Raw genomic sequence first — 23,510 nt, forward strand, 5'->3', positions numbered from 1 at the left:
TCTGGGAAGGTATTCCATGGGTGTTACTTGGGTATTACCATGCAACGTCCATGGTTTTTGTTGCAAATCGGGGAATGCGCCAAAAACTTATGCCTCCCCTGGAGAGGCGTAACGAGGAGAAATATCCTAATTTCTCCTCATTACTTTCTCTTTCTATATGTGCTGCATTCTGCAGCACATGTAGCTAGAGGAGATGCTCTAAGGATTGTTTGTGTGCAGGAAGATGTCCCTTCCTGAACAAACACAATCCTGCATGCAATGCTGGCACCTCATTGTGCGCTCGCGCAAGGGGAATGGTCAGGAATTTGCCATATGGCTTAAATTCAGTGCATTCTTGTACTTTCCAAGTGACGCAGCCCAGCAAGGTGACTTGTTGCGCTGTGCTATATCTCCTAAATATGCCCCTAAATGTGCAGTTTCCTGGCTGCCTGAGCTGAACTTGCCAGGCTGAGGATTTCACAGCCCTGTGGGCATGGCCTCCTCAGCCTGGTAAAAGTGCCTCCAGTAAGTGACAGAGCCCACCGCAAACTTGCACTTCTTTTTTTTTCAGTGTGAGTCCCTTGTTTTTCAGTCTTTCTAACACCTGCTTCATAATATCACCATGGTGCTTTTTGTCCCTCCCATACACCAGAATGTCATCTTGATAGTACATTAAACATTCAATTCCCTCCAATACCTCATTCATCATTCTCTGAAAACATGCAGCCGTGAGGCTAACTCGAAAGGCAGCCTCTTGAATCTGAATGCTCCCAAGGGCGTCACAAAAGACGTGAGAGGCTTGGACTCTTTGTGCAGTATGACCTGGTGGTATGCAGCCAGCAGAAAGGTCCATCATGCTGAAAACAGTGGCACCCTTGAGCATGGTTAAGGTATAGTAATGTTCTGTAAGTATTGGTGATCAACCCAGATGTTCTGATTGAGATCCCTAAGATCCACCCACATTCTGATTTTAGTTCCCCGATCCTTGGGGGACAGAACAACAAGAGTCAGCCACTGTGACAACTCTATCTCCTCAAGTACCCCTACATACATCAACTTGTCCAGTTCTTCCTTCAGAGGTCCTAAAATAAGAATGGGCACCTTCCTTGCTCTATGTATCACTGGTTTTGTGTCCCTTTTAAAAATGATTTTGTGCTCAAAATCTTTTAACAGACCAACATCCTCTTTGAAAACTTCTTTGAACTCCGTAACCAAACTAGGATATTTACCCATGGTGGTTACCATCATTACCTAATTGAGGGAATTGGGGTTAAGGATTATCCCTAAATCCCGCTTATGCCTCCTCCCTAGTACGTTGTCTCCTCGTTTGTTAACATAAATCTTTCCTACCATCTCTCATCCCTTGAAATTAATTGTCATCACCAGATACCCCAACATATCAATTCTAGATCCAAAATCCATCAATACAGTAAGATACTTCCCACATAACTCAATCTTACACTCTGGCATGATCACCTGGCCCGCATTCACCAGGGGCTTCTATTGGCTTAACTCCTACAAGCACAACTGGTAGGATTGCTTTCTGTCTCATCTGCGGCATTTCAGGCATCTCTGTCACTTAATGTACCTTACTCATTTTACACATTCGGACGAAATGCCCTCTTCTTCCACAGTTGTGACAACTGGAGATCCGGGCATTACAGTTCGGGCTGTTAGACAGATGGAACACACTCCCACATTTAAAGCACCTACATTTGTGGTATTTACCTAACCCTGAGTTCCTTTTTTGTAGACTTTCACACATGTTTTTTTGCAAATTGATATTTTAATGAGCGCTCATTCCTACTTTTACCTTCTACCGATGCTCTCACCCTGTCAATGGTGTATGATGTGCTCCCTTCCCTATCTCCTTAATCCACTCGTAAGTATGTTCTATGCTCTTGATTATATCCATAGCTTCTTTAAGGGTGGGATTTTTAGCTAACAGTTTTTCCTGCACCCTGGGATCTCTGATGCAACATACTAATTGATCCTTGATGAGTGAGTCTAGCAACTCACTAAATTCACACGTTCATGCAAGACTTCTCAGGGAAGCCACGTAGTTTGCTACTTTCTCATCCTTGGCCTGGTACATGTGAAAGATTTGTGCCTCTCTATTAAACATTCAATCTCGGCCCAAAGTGCTTCTCTAACATCAAGATGGACAAATCCTAGAGATCTCTGGCTTCAATCTCTCTATTGCATATAGCGAATTCATCAAGGCTTTCATACATATTGCGCTTCTCTATGCCTAAGTTATGCAACAGAATTCCTTGTTCACTTGCTGCAGAAAACTTTTCACCTTTAATGGATATTAGGTACGAATAAAAAAAAAAACGCTTCCCTTTCATCCATGGCAGCAGGTGCTCACCAGAGTAAGACAGAAATTGCGGTGGCTGGGACATGCTTGTGACCGCCATGTTATCAACCTGTGGGAAGCAAATCAAAACAAACAACCAAAGAAACAAGCAGGCAAGTAAAGTAACAAATCAAAATATAGAGCTAAATGAATAAACTAATACAATTAATTAACATAACAAACCAGTGTTGAAATTATCTAAGCTGTGCTGTAATCCTATATTAAAAGAGTGAGGGAAGAATCATCCAGAGAAGTCAACCACTGTCCTCCAGATGTAGTTCCTGAGGTAGTCAGGTATTCACTGCCCGGGAAACTACCTCAATACTGAGTGAAGGTCTGTCCTCACTAGGAAAAGTACCTTAAATCTGTGCTCAGATTTGTCCATGCTGCCAGTTTGGTGCCTCACTCTCTATGCTTCACCCTCTATTGTCGTTTCCAGCACGTTGCCATGTAGTCTGCTTGCTCTTTCAAGGCTAGCTATCTGCCAGAACACCTCGTAGACTTCTTGCCCCTGTGATAGTCACACCGCACCCACCACGGTCGCATGGAACAGTTGCGGTGGCAGCAGCAGCCTAGTCTTCCAGCCTCATGTTACTAGATGCCTGCCAATGCTGTGACGCTCTGCAATGTGTGAAGCAAACGCTTGCGTGTAGCACAACACAGTAGAAGAAGCAGCCTAGTCAGCAGTCTAGTCTTCCAAACTCTCTCTGCCAAAGATGCTTTGCAATGGTCACGTCACAAGGCTTCCTGCCAATGCTGCCTATCAATGGTCACGCCCCTTGCATAGAACGTGATGTGAGGAGCTGTGATCGCATGAGACAATATCTTCTTGAGCCCCACGCAAGACAGTTGGTATGCTGAGGTTATTTGAAACCTCACATGTCCTGGTAAGCAAACATACTCACCAAAAAGTTGTAGAATATATTCAGATGAGGTCAGCAGTATGAACTCCGACAGTCTTCTGCACACCGGGGGTTTTGTATTGTAAACAGTCTTTGTTCACACTGGGTTCTCAGATTTCAAGAGGGGTGTTGGTGGATGCCTCTGCCCTTCACAGGTTCTCTTCGCATGTTGCCAATGTTACGTTGAGACACCACACCCAAGTTGAGTTCTAATATTTATTTCCTCCAACATGCGGCACAGCTTTGACCACCTCCCTTTCTAAGCTCTTCTCTCTTCAACTGCCTAACTTCTCCTATCCCCATGGTATCCACTAACCAGTTGAACCTAGAATGTTCACATAAAACAAATCAGAGCTTGAGTTACAACAGAGTGGATGTCCAAAAGAAACAAAAGAGTAGGGGGGTCAAACGAACGGCAGAAAGGTTACCTGCTCCCACGCAAACAGCCCATCATCTGCAGAGGCTGCACCGGGGTCTTTGTTGCACGGCTCCCGCTCCAGCTGACGCCATCGCCATCACTGCCGCCAGGGGTAGGACTCCAAGTCCCAGCACTCCCCAGGTGGCGCACACCACCAGTGTCACGAGGAAGCGCCCGGAGGCGCATGAAAAGAGGAGTGCTGCCGGAGCTCCTGGGGGTAAAACGAACGGCAGGAAGGTTACCTGCTCCCACGCAAACAGCCCATCATCTGCAGAGGCTGCACCGGGGTCTTTGTTGCACGGCTCCCGCTCCCGCTGACGCCATCGCCATCACTGCCGCCAGGGGTAGGACTCCAAGTCCCAGCACTCCCCAGGTGGCGCACACCACCAGCGTCACGAGGAAGCGCCCGGAGGCGCTTGAAAGGAGGAGCGCTACCTCCGCCCCACGGAGCGCGCGCGGGGGCGCGCCGGGAGAAGCCCGGGACAAGGGCGGGCCCTCTGTGGCCCTCCGTGGACATCAGTGGACGGGCGGGCCACTCCTCTTTCACCTTTACTGTGGTGAGTTAAAATTTTGTCTTTATGGAGTATACGGATATATTAGCTACTCAGGATGACTTTCCTTTTCCTCCGCCCACATTTGAGTCATTACTTGAAAATGCCCTCACCCTGGTCTCCAACGAAATTGCTGATACTGACAGGAGAATGTCCCTGAGCTGCTCTATTACCTCCCTACGGCCTATATCCCCGCAAACAAGCCCCGGATTCCCCTTATCCCCCACAGTTGTAATTTCTAAACCTGCTTCAGGACCAATACCTCCTGACACTTTGTTGGTGGAGGCCCCCCCTGTTACAACAGACAATTCCCAGGTGGAGGCAACTACTATCGGGACTCTGGACATTAACAATAAGCCGGGTGGAGAAAAACGCAAAAGAGATGCAGTCAAGCCCAGGGCAAATAAAAGGAAACAACCATCCATCCCTAAGAATCAACCCACGCCACAGAGCCTGTGGAATAGACAAAAATCAGCAGGGAAAGATATCATCTGTATAGATGACAATGGCTCAGTGGATACGGATGACATCTCTACTGCCACCATCAGTAATCCCACTGAGAATCAGAATACGATATGGACACAGACTGTCTCAATGGGAGTAAATAATACCTTATCGAAAGATAATAGAAATCTTATAGAGACTATAGTCGACACCATTTTTAAACGTTTAGAGAAGCAAATGACAAAACAATTTAATAATGTTTTTAGAAGACTGGATAAACTAGAAAATGTGATAAAAAATGAAGAGGCAAAAAGAAAGGGGTCTGCTACCCTGGACCAAATCAGGGGTGACCGACTACTGAAAGAGCTTGAGTTAGTTAGTAATACCTTATCCTGTGGGAAGCCAGATGCCCCGCTTCAGAGTCCCAAACCGGTCGCAGACCCTAGTATCTCTGGATTTCAAGCACCCCTTGCACCATCAATTACCCAACCCATAAGTAATAATGAGGGGAATAATAAAGTAGTAATTAACCTACCATCTAAACCCCCGCTCACTCCCATTAATTCACTACCACCAGCTATCATGAATCCTAGTACTGACAATCAGAACAACATCACCGTTCAGTCAACTACGGTGTTGGGGCTTACTCCTGCTGACAATAAGGGTGCGGGGAAGTCTGGACATAGCAGGCCATTTAAACACCAGGGGCCTGCTTTGCATCTACCTCCGGCTGCCTGCCCATTTGTCTTGGTACTAGCAGGTATACCACCACTGAGGGAGGGACAGGGGGAATAATGGGTTCAACTGCATAATAAATGCATTGATTGGTTAACCAAGTATAAAGGCGTTGGGTACGACATCTCTAGAGAAATTTTATCAGCCCGTAGAGTATCATGGGTGGGACCGTCATTTAAAGACATTGAAGGTGATTGTATAGTCCTTCATTTTAAAAATTCTGGGACAGTACGATTCCTGCTTAACAGAAACATTAACCGCTCAGGCATTTCCACTATTGTAACTTCACTGCCTCTAAGCTATTTCTACAGACCACCAGTAAGGCAATTCCATCCAGCCCCCTTTCCCCTCAAAATGCATAATAGGTTTGCACCCCTATCTGATCTGGATATGTTAGATTGACCACCAGTTACCAACTTGGGCACGATGTACGCGGATCAACCATCTCAGGCACCCAATTTGGAGTTACTACTGGACATTTCCCCGTCTCCTTTATTCACTATAACCAGTCAGCAATCTGTTAACCCAAGAACCAACTTACTGGGCTCTGAATTATCTCTTGTAAGTTGGAATATAGCGGGCCTCAGACCGAAATTAAAAATTCAAGAGTGGACAGATTGGGTTTATGAAAATTGTGACATATTAATGCTACAGGAGACGTGGTGCACAACAATGTCCATATTAGAGTGTTATAGCTGCCATAATTTAAAGGCATCAGCCTCATCCAAGGGTCGTCCTAGTGGCAGACTCTGTATTTGGGCTAAAATAAAAACTAGGGTACAAACTAAACTGATCCAGACATATGACAAATGTTTATGGCTATAAAATACACTAACAGGTTGAAATTATGTTTAATTAATTTTTATAATAATGATTTTGTGACCCACCCTAATAACAATTTTTCAATTTTGTTTAATTTTATTGATGACATTTTAATGGGACAGAAATATGGTACTTTCGACGAAATTTGTATTGGGGGAGACTTTAACGCCCATATGTACCGTAATAATCCCCCTTGTAGAAGCGGGGAGGAACTGAGGGACCACCTAGCATCCCGTGATTTACTGAACACTATGGAAGTCGCAGGTACTGGAGGGAACAATATGTTAACCCCCACCTATATCGGCCAGGGATGTGCTTCCACAATAGACTATATGTTTATTTCCCCTTCATTGAGTGATATCATTTTAAAGGCTGAGGTTATTCGATCCGCCCACAGCGATCATTACCCAATTAGAGTATATCTGAACAATCCAGGGACTACAAAGGAAGTAATGCCAGCAGATATTGGGATACAAAATTTGGAAGCATCCACTGACAAGTTAAGAGTGGTATGGAAAGGGGTCGACAATAAAGATATTTTAGCCAGAGTTGTTAATAAACATCCAACACTAATCGAGAATTGCTTGTCTCTCGATAGATCAGGCCTAGAAGTGGTTAGCTCTTTCAATAATCTCTGTATGGCTATTAAAGAAGAATCTTCGAAACCAGCCCGGGCTTTTAAAGATCGTGGTCCCCGCTGGTTTGACTCTTCCTGCTCCAGGGCCAATAAGGAATTGAGGGAGGCCCTCAAAATTAAACCAAGGAATTTGCTACTCGTCAGAGACCTAAGAGCTAGGTATAAAACCACTCTACGTATACGATCTGAGGCCCTAGTGACAGACCACTGGGAATCTCTTACCCGTACTGCGAAACTGAAGGATACCACTGGATTTTGGAGAGAGGTCAAGTCCCTAAGATCCTTTGGTTCCAACACTAAAGCTATTAATTGTAACATAACAGGAGATGTTTGGGTCGAGCATTTTTCTAAAATGTATGCTGTACCAGGGTCCCCCATAAGCACTGTTCTTCCTGTTATGATTGCTGGTCCCTTGAACATTGAACTATCCGAGGTAGAAGATGCTATAATTGAAAGTGCGAGTAATAAAGCACCCGGGCCAGATGGTCTCTCAATCGACCAAATTAAATCAGAAATTAACCTCTGGGCCCCTTTACTTTGTAATCTGTTCAATAACTTGTCCGACACCTCAATCCCAGAATCATGGTCAAACAGTGTTATTGTACCAATATTTAAAAAGGGCGACAGACTGGATCCTGCCTGTTACCGCCCGATATCACTGATTGACAACACACTGAAGGTACTGGGGAGGGTAATTTTTAATAGGATGAGGAGCTGGGCCGAGGAGAATAATGTTTTACACCAATGTCAACTTGGTTTCAGAAGCCACGTGGGCACAGTCGAACAATGTTTGAATTTGAATCTGATAATGGCTAAGTACACTCTTGTAAAAAAATCCCCTTTGTACCTGGGTTTTATGGATTTAAGTTCAGCGTTTGATTTCGTTAATCGTTCTAGTTTGTGGTCACTTTTGCTTAGTTATGGTTTGGAAGATTCTTTGGTGCATTTTCTTTCTTACTTGCACAGGGACTTAAAGGCCAGAGTACGAATCAATGCTGAGGGAGAAGTCTCAAATGATATTTTAATTGGCAGGGGTGTTAGACAGGGCTGCGTACTCGCCCCACTGCTTTTTATCTTATATATTAACGGGTTGAGCAGCAGCTTGTGTGCAATAACTAAAGATGTCCCAATTATAAATGGTAATCCAACCCCCGCCTTGTTATACGCGGATGACGCGGTGCTAATGGGCCGCACACCCAATGCCCTACGAATTTTAATTTCTGGTTTTGTTGTTTTTATGTCAGATTTGGGTCTCAATACAAATTTAAAAAAATCTTTTATTATGAACTGTGGGCCGAAAAAGTATAATATAACCTCAATTAAATCAGGCGAAAATACCTTACAATGCACCAGCACTTTTCCTTATTTGGGTCTATTGTTCTCTAATACAGGCTCGTGGCACCCACATGTCGTTTATGGGAGAAATAAAATTGCCAAATCTATCAACTCAATTCTCTCCCTACGGCAACCTAAACAGGCTGATGTTATCACCCCTCTGCTCAATATTTACCGCACCCAATGTCAACCTACGGGAACCTATGGAGCAGAGGTGTGGGGATACTCTAACTGTGTGCCTATTCAGATAGAGGAAAATAGGTTCTGCAGAAAGATCTTGGGGGGAGTTTTCTGTGCCCCAACATTTATCTGCCACAATGAGCTAAAACTATTGTATATAGAGGATTTCATTCGATCAAGGCCCGCCCTCTTTTGGTCAAAAGTTTGGCTAAATCCGGCCGCCCATTTCACCCGCAGCATAATATCTGACTGCCAACAAAGTGAAAAGCCCAATCTTGTACCATGGTTGAAAGCTGTCGAGAATAGCCTATCTAGTGTGGGCCAGGGCCGCTTGTTTAGCTCCCCAAATACTATTGTTCACGCAAATAAGAAAATGGTCAAACAGGCACTGTATGCTTTGTACAGGGAGGAACGGATGAGATCTGAACACCCCAAACACTCAGTCACAAAATATATTTCTTATGCTGAGCCCGATAATGGCATCTCAGTTACACCGCAGAGGTATTTGTTGATCACATTAGGAAGATGGAACAGGAGCCTCCTGTTCCGAGTACGGGATGGAAGTATTGTAAACTTATTAAGCTTTCCTCTCGGCTACAATAAACATCTGGAGCAGCTAGACTGTCCTTGTTCCAAGGGTGTTAAACAAAGTTTGATACATTATTTTTTCTTCTGTGGTTTTTATAAATTGTATACTCTCCAATATCTAATGCCATATTGTCGCAAATATGATTTAAGGGATTTTAATCAGGCGATGAGAATGTTCCAAATGATGTCCACAGATGAGGTTATATTCGCAGTGAGTTGTTTTCTTAAAGCTAGTGTGCGGTCACGGGCAACTTTGGAACTTGATTAATGAACAAGTGAACATTTGTGCTCCGTAACTCTGCATAATTGCGCTTTGTATATTCAATTTTTGTATATTTGTACACAGACATTTAGTCGCTTGAGCTTAATGGATTTGATTTATGTGGAAACTATAAAGCAAAATATCCACACACTGTGTATTTCTGTAATATTGCCATTTGCACAAACGACGTTCTGATATATAATTGCTCACTTGTAATTTAAAAAAAAGGGCTATTTTTATATAATAACAAAATCAATTTGTTTTTATCAAACATTTTATGTTTAACCTGTGTGTACTTTTATGGATGAATTAATTCCGAATAAAGATCATTTGAACTTGAACTTGAAACAAAAGAGTACCTGTGGGAGCCTGCAGCCAGTGGAAGGACACTGTCCACAGGAAGTTGTACTTGGTCCATGCTCCACTGCATGGGCAGGCAGAGAAGTCCCAGGAGCAAGCTGAGGCAAGGAGGAACTGCTGACCAACGATAAGTAAAGAAATGCAAGTGACCTGGGAGCCAGCCAATGGTAAGTAGAGGTAAATAATGTGCGGGCTCTAAGCCACTTTTAAGATTATTTTTTTTAGAACAGTACCTTTCGCAGACAACGAATGTGTGCTGTAGGTGAAACCTAAAAAAAAGTAAGAGAGTAAGAGGAATAGTTAGAGAGAGACAGACAAAGAGGATGTGTGTGTGTGAGCGTGTGTGCGTTTGTGGGTGTGTCTCCCTGAAAGTGTCCTTTGGAAGCTGGCTTTGAAGAAGAGAGAGCTGTTGGCAGGAGAAGCAGGGTTAAAAGGAACTCCATTTATATTTATATTTGAGTTCTGCAGCCCTTCTGACAAGATTTGTATGATAGCAATGGTAATCTAAAGAGACAGGATAGTTAATGTTCTACCTTTCTCCAACATTGGCCTGCACTGTGACCACAGTGATTACTTCAGTGCAAACCTCAACGAGTGAGAAAGGATTTCTGGGCTCCTGCTTAAAGCATTGAAGCAAAATTACTACTATAGCAGTCCTAAAATCAGTAGAGTGAAAAGAACTTATCTGAGCTACTCAAAATCAGTGGAAGGAAAATAGGTTGCTCGTTTACATAAAATGTTTTACGAAAATGGCTTGGACCAGTGGCAAATGCTGCTCATCATTGTGGCAAAATCATGGATCTGACTTATTTGTAGTGCAGTTAAAAAAAAATATGTTTATTGGTTAAAGGCATTTTAATGGCAAACAAAATAATACGTATACAATCAACAGGAGAAAAAGGGCTCACAGGCCACTCTTGTACCCCTAAAGGAATTTTACATATAAATCAACAAAAGAGTGACTAAAAGAAAAAGAGGGTTAGTCAGTTATTATCATTACAGGAAAAATCCAGCAGACTATGACCATTCATACAGATTTGTGTGGCATGCACAGAAAAAAGAAAAAGAGCCCTCAGGCACCAACAAGACAGTTGGTTGCCATTTGTCTTCATTGGGTTCTTTTCTTTAAGAAAAAGTGAGTCAGTGATTTAAAAGAAGTATGGGCTGCGCCCCAGACAAAATTACTTTATTAAGGGGGTAGCTCTAACTTCATTAAAATAGGTGAAAAGTCAGACAGATTGGTGATTATGTTAATTTGAACCACCCAGTCCTAAAAGTGAAAACAATAATAGGTCGACATGTTTCTGCTATGAGGAGCCCGGATTGGCTCAGCATTCATCAGGACCATTACAAATACGTCAAATGGGTGAAGCACACTAAGGCATCACTACCATCTGAAGTAAGGAACAAATATAATAAAAGGAATACAACCTTATGTGTATCCAAATGCACTGGAACTGTCTAGTGCTTCTCCTCCTATATGTGAGGAATTTCGTCTGTAAAAAATCAATACATATAACAAAACACAAAACAAAAATTGTGATTAAAACACACTCGTGTATCGAGTTTCAACCAATATGGAGAAACGATATTTCTCTAGGGCAAACAACCACGTCTAATTCTTAAAAATTAAAATAAAAAGAAGAAATAATAAAGAGGCCACAACTGTATTAATTGCGGCACCCATTGTGTAGCATGCAGGATAATCACAAGATTTGTTGATACAGATGCTGCTAAAGTGCCATCTATGGCCCCTGAATTCATTTCTCAACTCTTTTTTAGACAGATGAAGATAGGAAGGTTTTAACTAAAACCCTGCTTTAAGCGCGATCAATTCAGATTTAGAAAAGAAGCGCAGTTGAAAGGTTATCTCAATCCATATTATTAACCAAGTGCCCATTAGTGAAAACAATTCGGCAACCACGGTTGACGAAATCTTAAAAATACACCTTTACCGACAAATGGAAGACCTGAGGAAAAAACACGAACATGCTGGCACCAGTACTCACACATTTGTCTAATGAGCAATGTACCATGGGCTCGCGGCAGGGGAAAATCTTCACGCCCGGCACTCTGTAGATACAAGGAAAACGGGAGAAAACAACGCCATTAGGAGTCCGGTTGCATGCAGGGGTAGGGCATGGTTAAGATAACAAAATGCCTCTTAATGCGCCGTCGGGAATGACAGCCCAAAAAAACAGCAAAAAAACACACCGCCAAACCCCTCCCCGCTTACCAAACTCCCGGCGGCTCTCCACCTCTCAACCTGCTTGTTGCCATGTCCGTGGCCCGGAAATACGGAGGACTCGGTCACAAACAGCGTTATAAGCTTCTACGCTACCGGCGAATGTAAATCACGTGACGGTATTACCGATCACGTGACATGCACTCGTGATATTTTTCTTAAAGGGGCAACGTGCATTAACGCTCCGTAAAAGAACTTTTTTAATCAAATTGTACAACTTTATTGGATACTTTATCTCGAACATCAAATGACCAGAAGAAATTGATTATTTCTTGGGCATGTACGTACTTGTAATTCATCTTCTCAAAGTTTGTATAATAATATTTTCAGAAGCCCATACATCTCATTTAATAGTCCTGGCCAGAACTAAATAACGAAAATAATGGGGAAGAAAAAGCTGGATGGTTGTAATCTGAATTGAACGACTATTCACAAAAAGTAGAAAAGCCATCAGCGTTTCATTATCGACCCCCATGGTATGGCATCATTCAATCCAGGGAGGTGTGTTGAGAGTCGATAAACCCACCTCAGTTCCTTCTCAAAAATGCCCTTCTCGTCGGTGTGGTTAAGCTGTTCAATAACCGTCCACCTGAGGTCATTTGGACAATGTCCATTTTCTAAGCAATGTGCGGTTAACTTTGTTGTACTCTTGCGGCACCTCACATTGCTACGGTGCTCGCAAATACACACTTTTACTTTCCTTGTGGTCATCCCCACGTAGCGGAGACCACAGGGACATGTCACGAGGTAGATGACATTGCACAAGTTGCAATTTGTATGTCCTCAAAGATGCCAAAGTTTGCCAACCTCCAGATTAAGTGTTTTGGTCGCTGTTGTGAGGTGGCATACGCTGCATCCACCACATGGGTAATGCCCGGTGACCGGGGGCAATTCCCATGTGGTGAGGACGTTGTTGTCCTGGGTGGTATCAACAAACTTTGGCCGAGTATGGACCAATGCATCTTTCAAGCTCTTCTCTCGCTTGTAGGAGAACAGCGTTTTTTTCCAATTTCGGCCATTACTAGTCAGGATTCGCCAATGTTTGCCCACACTTCGGCTCACTGCATTCGAGATGTTGCTATAAGTTGTGACACATGTTAAAGGTGTCTCTGCATCACTGTTCTTATTGTAATCCTCTAAAAGAGCTTCTCAATTTTGATTCTTCGCCCTCTTATGGCTCTTTCTCAAAATACCTTTGGGGTAACCTCTTGTAAGCAATTTATTCGTCAGATCTTCCGCCTGTACATTAAAATCACTCAAGTTGCTACGATTCCTACGAATCCATAGGTATCGACCAAAAGGTAAATTCTCACGCAAAGGGCGTGGATGGAAGCTCGTGAAATGTAGTAAGTTGTTCTTACTTGTGGGTTTGTAGTAGGTCTTTGTGGCTAGATGATCCCCTTCCCTGGTTATTGTCACGTCTAAAAAAACAATGGAACTCGGGTGATACTGATGAGTGAATTTTAAATGAGGATCACAGGTGTTGGCCCAGTCGAAGAATGCCAAGAGGCTGTCCTCCAAACCCTGCCAGATTAAAAGCACATCATCAATGTACCTCTGCCACAGGATAACATTGAGAGTGTAAGGGTTGGTGTCAGCCAAAATGTGTGTTTTTTCAAAATTATGCACATACAACCCCGCAGTGCTTGGGGCAAAAGTGCTGCCCATTGACGTGCCCGTCTTTTGTAAATATATGGTATCTTCATATTGAAAAAAATTGCGCTTCAGGGCAAGGGTGGCACATTAAATAACAAAAGACCTGGAAGTTGTATAATCCCATGTTGTATTATCTAGGACATCCGCCAATACTTTTAGGGTAGCATCCTGCGGAATGCAGGTGTATAGGCTTTCTATGACTAAAGAGACCAGAAAGGAAGGCTCGTCAGGCATTTGAATATTACGAAGTGAGGACAACAGACTCTTTGTGTCCTTGACATACGTACTAGTCGATTGGACAATGGGCTTAAAGAAAAAGTCACAATACTTCGAAAGTGGCTCCAAAAGCGAGCCAATTCCCGACACTATCGGTCTTCCAGGTGGAGGAAGCCGATGTTTGTGAGTTTTCGGTAAAGTGTAGAAATAAGTTATTTTACCATCTGATTTAGTAAGAAAATCCGCTTCTTGTCTATTGATATAGCCATCTCGTTCCGCTGTCATGACCAACTCAATTATTTCATCTCTCAAAAACGGTGAAGTATCTTGCTGGAGAACCATATAGTTTCTTGTATCCATCAAGAGGCGTTTACATTCTGAATCATAGGCGGTGGCATCTTGGATGACAATGCCACCCCCCTTGTCCGCACTCTTGATGACTATTTCCCTATTCTTTTGTAGTTTGTTAACGGCTTGGTATTCATTGGCCATCAGGTTCTTAAAGGGAGAAGGTTCTACCAAAGATTCCACTTCCTGAAACACTGCCTGCTCAAAAGCAATAATATCTGCAGGCACCAAATGTGTCGGAGGAGTGAAAGTAGATTTAATCCTGAAATCTGTGTCACTTTATGCAATCTGACTTCCACATGGATTCTGGTGCTCGAAAAAGGATTTTAGCCTCAGTTTTCTGAAAAAGTCGCTAAGTTCACATTGTAGTTTGAAGCGATCAAGTCGTGGTGAAGGTATAAAGCCAAGACCCTTCTCCAGAACGGAGGTTTCATCTGTACTCAAAAGGTAACTAGAGAGATTAGTGATCAGGGTTTTGCACTGCTGGGACCCGCCCTTTGTTCCTGGGTCTTGCTCCGTGTGTTCTCCCCTACGGAGTCCGTCGGTCCCCAATGTACTTTGTTCCCTCCTCTCATTCTGCCCCTGCCTCTGCGGCCAAACTCTAAAAAAGGCTGCGGGTACATATTCTGTTGAAAGTGTTGAGGGGGTGGAGTAAAATGTGGATTCCAGCATTGCGGGGTTGTACGTGCATAATTTTGAAAAAACACACATTTTGGCTGACACCAACCCTTACACTCTCAATGTTATCCTGTGGCAGAGGTACATTGATGATGTGCTTTTAATCTGGCAGGGTTCGGAGGACAGCCTCTTGGCATTCTTCGACTGGGTCAACACCTGTGATCCTCATTTAAAATTCACTCATCAGTATCACCCGAGTTCCATTGTCTTTTTAGACGTGACAATAACCAGGGAAGGGGACCCTCTAGCCACAAAGACCTACTACAAACCCACAAGTAAGAACAACTTACTACATTTCATGAGCTTCCATCCACGCCCTTTGCGTGAGAATTTACCTTTTGGTCAATACCTACGGATTCGTAGGAATTGTAGCAACTTGAGTGATTTTAATGTACAGGCGGAAGATCTGACAAATAAATTGCTTACAAGAGGTTACCCCAAGGGTATTTTGAGAAAGAGCCATAAGAGGGCGAAGAATCAAAATCGAGAAGCTCTTTTAGAGGATTACAATAAGATCAGTGAAGCAGAGACACCTTTAACATGTGTCACAACTTATAGCAACATCTCAAATGCAGTGAGCCAAAGTGTGGGCAAACCTTGGCGAATCCTGACTAGTAATGGCCGAAATTGGAAAAAAACGCTGTTCTCCTACAAGCGAGAGAAGAGCTTGAAAGATGCATTGGTCCATACTCGACCAAAGTTTGTTTATACCACCCAGGACAACATCGTCCTCACCACATGGGGATTTCCCCCGGTCACCGGGCATAACCCATGTGGTGGATGCAGCGTATGCCACCTCACAACAGCGACCAAAACACTTAATCTGGAGGTTGGCAAACTTTGGCATCTTTGAGGACATACAAATTGCAACTCGTGCAATGTCATCTACCTCGTGACATGTCCCTGTGGTCTCCGCTACGTGGGGATGACCACGAGGAAAGTAAAAGTACGTATTTGGGAGCACCGTAGCAATGTGAGGTGCCGCAAGAGTACAACAAAGTTAACCGCACATTGCTTAGAAAATGGACATTGTCCAAATGACCTCAGGTGGACGGTTATTGAACAGCTTAACCACACCGACGAGAAGGGCATTTTTGAGAAGGAACAGAGGTGGGTTTATCGACTCTCAACACACCTCCCTGGATTGAATGATGCCATACCATGGAGGTCGATAATGAAACGCTGATGGCTTTACTTTTTGTGAATAGTCATTCAATTCAGATTACAACCATCGAGCTTTTTCTTCCCCATTATTTTCGTTATTTAGTTCTGGCCAGGACAATTAAATGAGATGTATGGGCTTCTGAAAATAATATTATACGAACTTTGAGAAGATGAATTACAAGTACGTACATGCCCAAGAAATAATTAATTTCTTCTGGTCATTTGATGTTCGAGATAAAGTATCCAATAAAGTTGGACAATTTGATTAAAAAAGTTCTTTTACGGAGCGTTAATGCACGTTGCCCCTTAAAGAAAAATATCACGAGTGCATGTCACGTGATCGGTAATACCGTCACGTGATTTACATTCGCCGGTAGCGTAGAAGCTTATAACGCTGTTTGCGACCGAGTCCTCCGTATTTCCGGGCCGCGGACATGGCAACAAGCAGGTTGAGAGGTGGAGAGCCGCCGGGAGTTTGGTAAGCGGGGAGGGGTTTGGCGGTGTGGTTTTTTGCAGTTTTTTTGGGCTGTCATTCCCGACGGCGCATTAAGAGGCATTTTGTTATCCTAACCATGCCCTACCCCTGCATGCAACCGGACTCCTAATGGCGTTGTTTTCTCCCGTTTTCCTTGCATCTACAGAGTGCCGGGCGTGAAGATTTCCCCCTGCCGTGAGCCCATGGTACATTGCTCATTAGACAAATGTGTGAGTACTGGTGCCAGCATGTTCGTGTTTTTTCCTCTGGTCTTCCATTTGTCGGTAAAGGTGTATTTTTAAGATTTCGTCAACCGTGGTTGCCGAATTGTTTTCACTAATGGGCACTTGGTTAATAATATGGATTGAGATAACCTTTCAACTGCGCTTCTTTTCTAAATCCGAATTGATCGCGCTTAAAGCAGGGTTTTAGTTAAAACCTTTCTATCTTCATCTGTCTAAAAAAGAGTTGACAAATGAATTCAGGGGCCATAGATGGCACTTTAGCAGCATCTGTATCAACAAATCTTGTGATTATCCTGCATGCTACACAATGGGTGCCGCAATTAATACAGTTGTGGCCTCTTTATTATTTCTTCTTTTTATTTTAATTTTTAAGAATTAGACGTGGTTGTTTGCACTAGAGAAATATCGTTTCTCCATATTGGTTGAAACTCGATACACGAGTGTGTTTTAATCACAATTTTTGTTTTGTGTTTTGTTATATGTATTGATTTTTTACAGACGAAATGCCTCACATATAGGAGGAGAAGCACTAGAATGTTCCAGTGCATTTGGATACACATAAGGTTGTATTCCTTTTATTATATTTGTTCCTTACTTCAGATGGTAGTGATGCCTTAGTGTGCTTCACCCATTTGACGTAATTGTAATGGTCCTGATGAATGCTGAGCCAATCCGGGCTCCTCAGAGCAGAAACATGTCGACCTATTATTGTTTTCACTTTTAGGACTGGGTGGTTCAAATTAACATAATCACCAATCCGTCTGACTTTTCACCTATTTTAATGAAGTTAGAGCTATCCCCTTAATAAAGTAATTTTGTCTGGGGAGCAGCCTATACTTCTTTTAAATCACTGACTCATTTTTTCTTAAAGAAAAGAACCCAATGAAGACAAATGGCAACCAACTGTCTTGTTGGTGCCTGAGGGCTCTTTTTCTTTATTCTGTGCATGCCACACAAATCTGTATGAATGGTCATAGTCTGCTGGATTTTTCCTGACTAACCCTCTTTTTCTTTTAGTCACTTTTTTGTTGATTTATATAAACAAAATAATACATCTGTACTGCGATTCTATCACACCAGGGTCCTGGACACTGAGTTAATTATTTAAAATCATCAGATGGTTTTCAGAAAGTGCTCTATAAAATAAGCCTTCTTACGAGTCATCAAATCGGTAGTAATTCAGAGTTCCCAGCCAGCCATTGCTCTAGTTTGTCAAGCAATCACATCCTTCAGTCGACAGCTGGATGGGGGTACCAATCAACCAATCCGGTCAAGATGTCACTCCAATGTCTCAGATCTTCTTCCGGTTTAGTATCAGTGAATATCATTTCATACGGGTCCCCTCCACTAGCATCGACTCACCAGCCACCTTTTTGCATGATTTAGCAAAGGGTCAAATTGTTGCAGCCAATTAATCATTATCAGTCTTTTTGCTAATACTAGAGAAAGGAATATACTTTAAAGAGTATGGGGTCGATTAGGATGGCGGTTTTTCCGCATCCTCCGGGCCGGCGGAAGTGTCCGCCGGCCTGGAGGATGCGGAAAAACCGCGGCGGAGACTCCAAAGACCCACCGCCAAATTAGGATGGCTGGTGGGTCTGATAATCTGTCCGCCGCTTTTCCGCCGCGGTCGGAAGGCGACCGCGGCGGAAAAGCACTAACATGTCTGGCGGTGTCTATCAGACACCGCCAGGCATATTAGGATGTCTGAAAATATATGCTTTTCCGCGGCGACTTTACCGCCGTGGAAAAGCATACGGACCTTCACTTCGGGGGCCCGTTGCGGGCCCCCTGGGTGAAGGTGGGGTGGGGGGTGCACATGGGGGGTACCTATGGTACCCCCCTGCATTTGCGTGCACAATGCAGCAGGCACCGCGCGGTGCCTGCCGCTTTGTGCACGCAAATGCTGTGCATGGATTTTTTACATTGCGGCGGATGCAGCTTGAAGCTGCACCCGCCGCAATGTTAGAGATGGAGGATGTGACCGCCACACTGGCGGTCACATCCTAATTTGATCGGAGGGAACGCCGCAGCCCATGCGGACGTTCCCTCCTCCTCAGGGGTCGCGGACGGACTCAAGTCCGTCCGCGATCCTAATCGACCCCTAAAAATGTCCCTTTTTTGTTGCAGGGTATAGACTCAATAAACAGTTTTTCAATGTGTGCATGATTATGAGACCTGCTGTTCCCCTTAATACCGCTTCAACTGTTTTCTCTTTTACCTCCACAACTGGACATGTCCACAGAATGTGTAGCTCTAGCAGGTCAGCTTTCTAGTATCAATATATTGGGCAGCCTCACAACCGTGCACGATAAATTCCACTTAGCAATGAAGGGGTAAGGTATATTCAGTGGAGTACCCTATACTGTGTTATTCTAAAACTTGTATCACTTGTGGATTCTTTTGTGCACCCTACCACTCTGAGCCACTCGCTGTCTGCCAAATGCACCCCAACATCCACCTCCCATCTGTCTCTGATACGCAGAGGCAATAATGTTCTTTCACTTAATACTCCTCTATAATGTTAAAATCATTGTGACTCCCTCCGTCAGTGGGACCAGCCAAGCCAACATTGTTGAGTCTGGGACTCTACCCAGGAAACTCCCCCATTTAGCTCTTTCACCTTTTTATATCTTGGCATGGAATAGGAATTGACCTGTTCTGATGCTAAAGCGAGCTTTTGGCCTTGTCAAAAAACAAAAAGAGTCATTAACATAAGTTGTTTAGTGTCTGGAAATCTCCCCCAGTCCACCCCATGGCTTGATGTCCTAATGCAATATGGAAAATGCCAGGGGGCATATTTATCATTATGTTATGCGAGCTAGCACAGCAGGCCACCTTGCTGCACTGTGTGACAGGGAAAGGGCAGGAATGTGCAGTATTTAGCATAAAATAAATATAGGGCAGACTAAAGCAACGCAGCCCTGGGGCAGAGTAATCCAAAGCAGCTATTTGCGCTGTGTTGCGTTACTCTAGATTTATCAATTCACTCAGGGCCACAGGGGGGGTTTGGGGGGGGTGCTTGAATGGCGTAATAAATCTAACTTTCATGTCGCAAGGGTTAAGCAACTCATTGAGCCAGGAATGGGACTTGTTTTATTACTCTCTGAATTGTCCAGGTCCAGATTTACCAAGTCTCAGCTTACCTAGGGACATGAACCAGCAGCTAAATGGCAGGGCAGCATGGCGATTGGCTAATAAAAGTTGCTGCTGGTCGGTAGACTCTTCCTGCCATGCAAGTAAATGTTGAATTTGCGAGGCTAGGTGGTAGCTTGTGAGGCTAGGGAGAGCCAACTCTCCCTCCTCATAGGAGAGTTTGGGACCCTCATTACAAATTCAGTGCTAAGTTCAGGGCAAACCTGCTTAAATTTATCCAGGGAAACGAGGGCCTGTGTGCATAGTTTAATTCAAGTTTGAGTTACAGTCCATAATAAGACAGTTAACGTAGTATCAATTGTCCAGTACATTTACCAGGCCAACTCCTGCATCACATCTTGAAACGTATAAAAACATCTCAGAACTATCAGCATCTGTGGTAATGCTACATGACCCATTATCTAAACCCATTATCCAGAAAATGATCCGGTAGTCTATAAAATCCACTATTATGCCTACATTCATAGCAGGAAACGACTCCCTGTCATGGGTACCCTGATTCCCAAGTATTGTAATATTTTAGGTTGCCATTGTATTCGCAGCTCTTTCTTATTTACAGTTTTCCGTAGCCTGAACTCGGGCCAAGGGCATTGGAGCGCTTTTACACGAGCACCAGTTGCAGAAGATCAGAATAATTTTTAGGTCAAGCCTAGGCAGCGCATGCGCTATCTCTTTGAGACATGCTGCCTTCACTCTGTGGGCTTACAGCCTGTTCATTGCCTCTTTATTCATCCCTGTTGTTCAAAAAATGCTTGCTTGCTAATAGTTAATTCTTCCTCTTTGTCCTTCCTTTTTGTGTTTGGTTTCCTCCAACAGAGCCCCGAACAATTACTGTTAACATTACGCTTCTGTGTTCATTTGGGGGACTACTGTTTCCTTTGGTTCCTCCACGTGTCACTGTTTGTCCCTCTTCGGTGGTTCAGCTTCGGCGCCCATCACTTAATCTCCTCATTCCGTTCAAATACCTAGATGAAATGTCAGACACTTCAGACGCTGTTTTAAAAATCACCGCTATAATTTTCTCTGACTTCAAAGTGCGAGGATTTCCCCCAAACCCCTGCTGCTTCACTTCTTGTTGATTTAGCAAGCTAAACTCACCAGAACTTCACCAGCTCAACCGTGCAGCACAGTTAAGGGCGAGGCTTGGACAACTCCAGTCGCATTTTCTCTGATGCTTGTTTATATATTGTGAATTCAAGTGACCCGAAGGTGTTTGAGTGCTTTACGTGAGCGCTAATTACATTACACAATGTCAGATTAATTTTTGGAGGCATTTTTAAAGAGCGCAAACTCAATTAACCCAAAGGTATTGAAGCGCTTTACAAAAGCGCCAGTTAAATTACACAAGGTCAGGTTCTTTTTTTTGTTTTTAGGTGCGCGGAGATTAAGTGATGCCACCGCTGCCCCTGTTTATTCATAATTTCCCCTCTACCCATTTCAGTGGGTAATTTTGGGAGATTAGCCCATCTCTGAAACTTGTAATCCTATTTGGACCCAGATTCATAAATTGTGAATGGACCACTTTGAGTTCTCTTGGTAGTGTCGGAGTCTCTCCCTTGTCATCTATTATAGCGGATGTATGACATTACAACGCATGCATTTACATCGCATGCCTTTACAACGTAAGTATTACAACGCAGTCCATTACAATGCATAGTGCTTTGGGGTGCTGGATAGTGAATAGTTTAATTTACTATTCCAACTCCAGTCCCAGTGGACACTAGGGAAGGTTATTGGATAGTAAATTAACCTATTCCCTATTCTAAAGCGCCCCCCAGAGCAATGCGTTGTAATAGTTTGCGTTGTAATGGTTGCGTTGTAAAGGCTCTGCGATGTAAAAGTTGCGTTGTAAGTGTTGTTCACCATTATAGCGTTATGCTCAGCATGGTCTCATTCATATATTTAAGGGCCCAGGGCACAAGTCGAGGGTATACGAAAGTAGAGGGTGACCACCCACTAATTTTACAGCTGTCTACTCTGCCAAGAAGTTGGGCCCCACTGAAATATGCTGAACTAGCCCTGGTGTCATGTTCAGACACCTGGACACATTCAGCAGCGCCTGCTCATTGCCTGCTTTTATTCCGAGCAACAACGTGCATGCAGAAAAGGAACTTTGTTATTTTAAATGCCAGCTGGGCCCAAAACAAAGGTACAAGTTAAGGGCCCATCAGGCCTCCTTTTGTTTGAGCATCCTGGCTCCGAGCTATCTGGGGCCCCACACCCGGATGCAAATTTAATGAAGGAGAAATACATGCACACAGATTGTTATTACTTCACAAGTATTTATGAGAAGCATGGTTTTGACTTTGTTCAATCCCTCTATATAAGAGATATACATGCTCTGAAGGAATGTCAGCAGTGTTGGTCAGTTCCAGTATTTACACAAATAACAATTTAAAAAACAGTATTTTGTTTTACTTCTTTTATAGTGCTACGCATCTCAATGCAGGGTGTCAGAGTGGTTTATATGACACATATATTTCCTTCAGATACCGTGATGAGATTGCGTTTATGAATATGTTATTATTTGCTATATATATGCATTTACTTGTCTGTTTCCAAACTTCCTTCTTTCACCTTCTTTCTTGTTTTTCGCCACCTAGTATTCCCTATTTAAGATGGCCGACACTTTTTGTGCCTTTACCGACTACTATGTTAATGTACCTATGTAATGTTTTATTTAGTGACGGTCCTATATGTAGTTATTTTGAGCTTGGAAAATAGTTTGTTACATTTGTCACCGCCCACATTGTTCTGTAACGTTCCTCAGTTTTGACCTTTTCACTCGCTTTGCGTTGCACATTGCACAGTCTTTTTTCCATGTTAAACCTCATCGCACTTAGTCCTCTTTCTATGTCGCACTGTATGTTTCCTTAATACACCCTCTCCTCCGCGCACAACGACTTCTGTCGGTATCCACTACTGAATGCGTCTACCTGAATACCCGGGTAAGAATTGTTAACCTTTATCTCGGTTTCAGACCGCGGTTTACAACTTTGCTAATGCGCACAGTCGGGTGCTCTATTTGGGTGATTCTGATCTGTATCTTAGACACTTTTACATCACTCGTTTTCCTATATGCACGTGGACAATACCTCTACAAAATCCCTTTCTCTTCTCCGTTTTTATCACTCTATATCATCTGTTGCTTACGGTCACATATTAACATAAGGCACGCTGATACGACCTCCATAAAATCCATTTCTTTTCACCATTCTCGATTGTTTGTTTACACCACTCTACATCATCTGTTGCTTGCGGTCACAATAACCGGCCTCACCCTGTTTTGATCTCGCTTTTTCCTATGGTCCGTTGGTTTCACCTTTCAGCTACATTCTAATTCTTTTGAGGGTAAAGTCCATTCCCTGAAACAGTGTTTGTTTCTTCTACAGATCTATTTGAGTCCCCTGATGAAGGGACTATTGTCCCTAAATGCATAGGGATTTCTGCACCCTGAAATGTTTATGATGGATAAAATAATGAACTTCATCATTTGAGTCATTATGATTATAATATATGAACCTCTCGAATAAAATTTTGATGAACCACTTGGACTTTTGAACTTGTAAATTACGTCAAAACTCAGAGGCTTGGTCTGCCTCTACAGGAGCACATACAGGACCCAGTGTGGGAATTTCCCATACCCTCTTGATATTTATATAACACATAAACATTATATGATCATAAATCATGTAAGTGTGTAAATCAAAGTACAGGATGTTTCTATAAGACAGTGAGGACTACAAGGTGTAGGA

Source organism: Lissotriton helveticus, chromosome 2_1 (assembly GCF_964261635.1).
Source record: "Lissotriton helveticus chromosome 2_1, aLisHel1.1, whole genome shotgun sequence".
Classification (NCBI taxonomy): domain Eukaryota; kingdom Metazoa; phylum Chordata; class Amphibia; order Caudata; family Salamandridae; genus Lissotriton; species Lissotriton helveticus.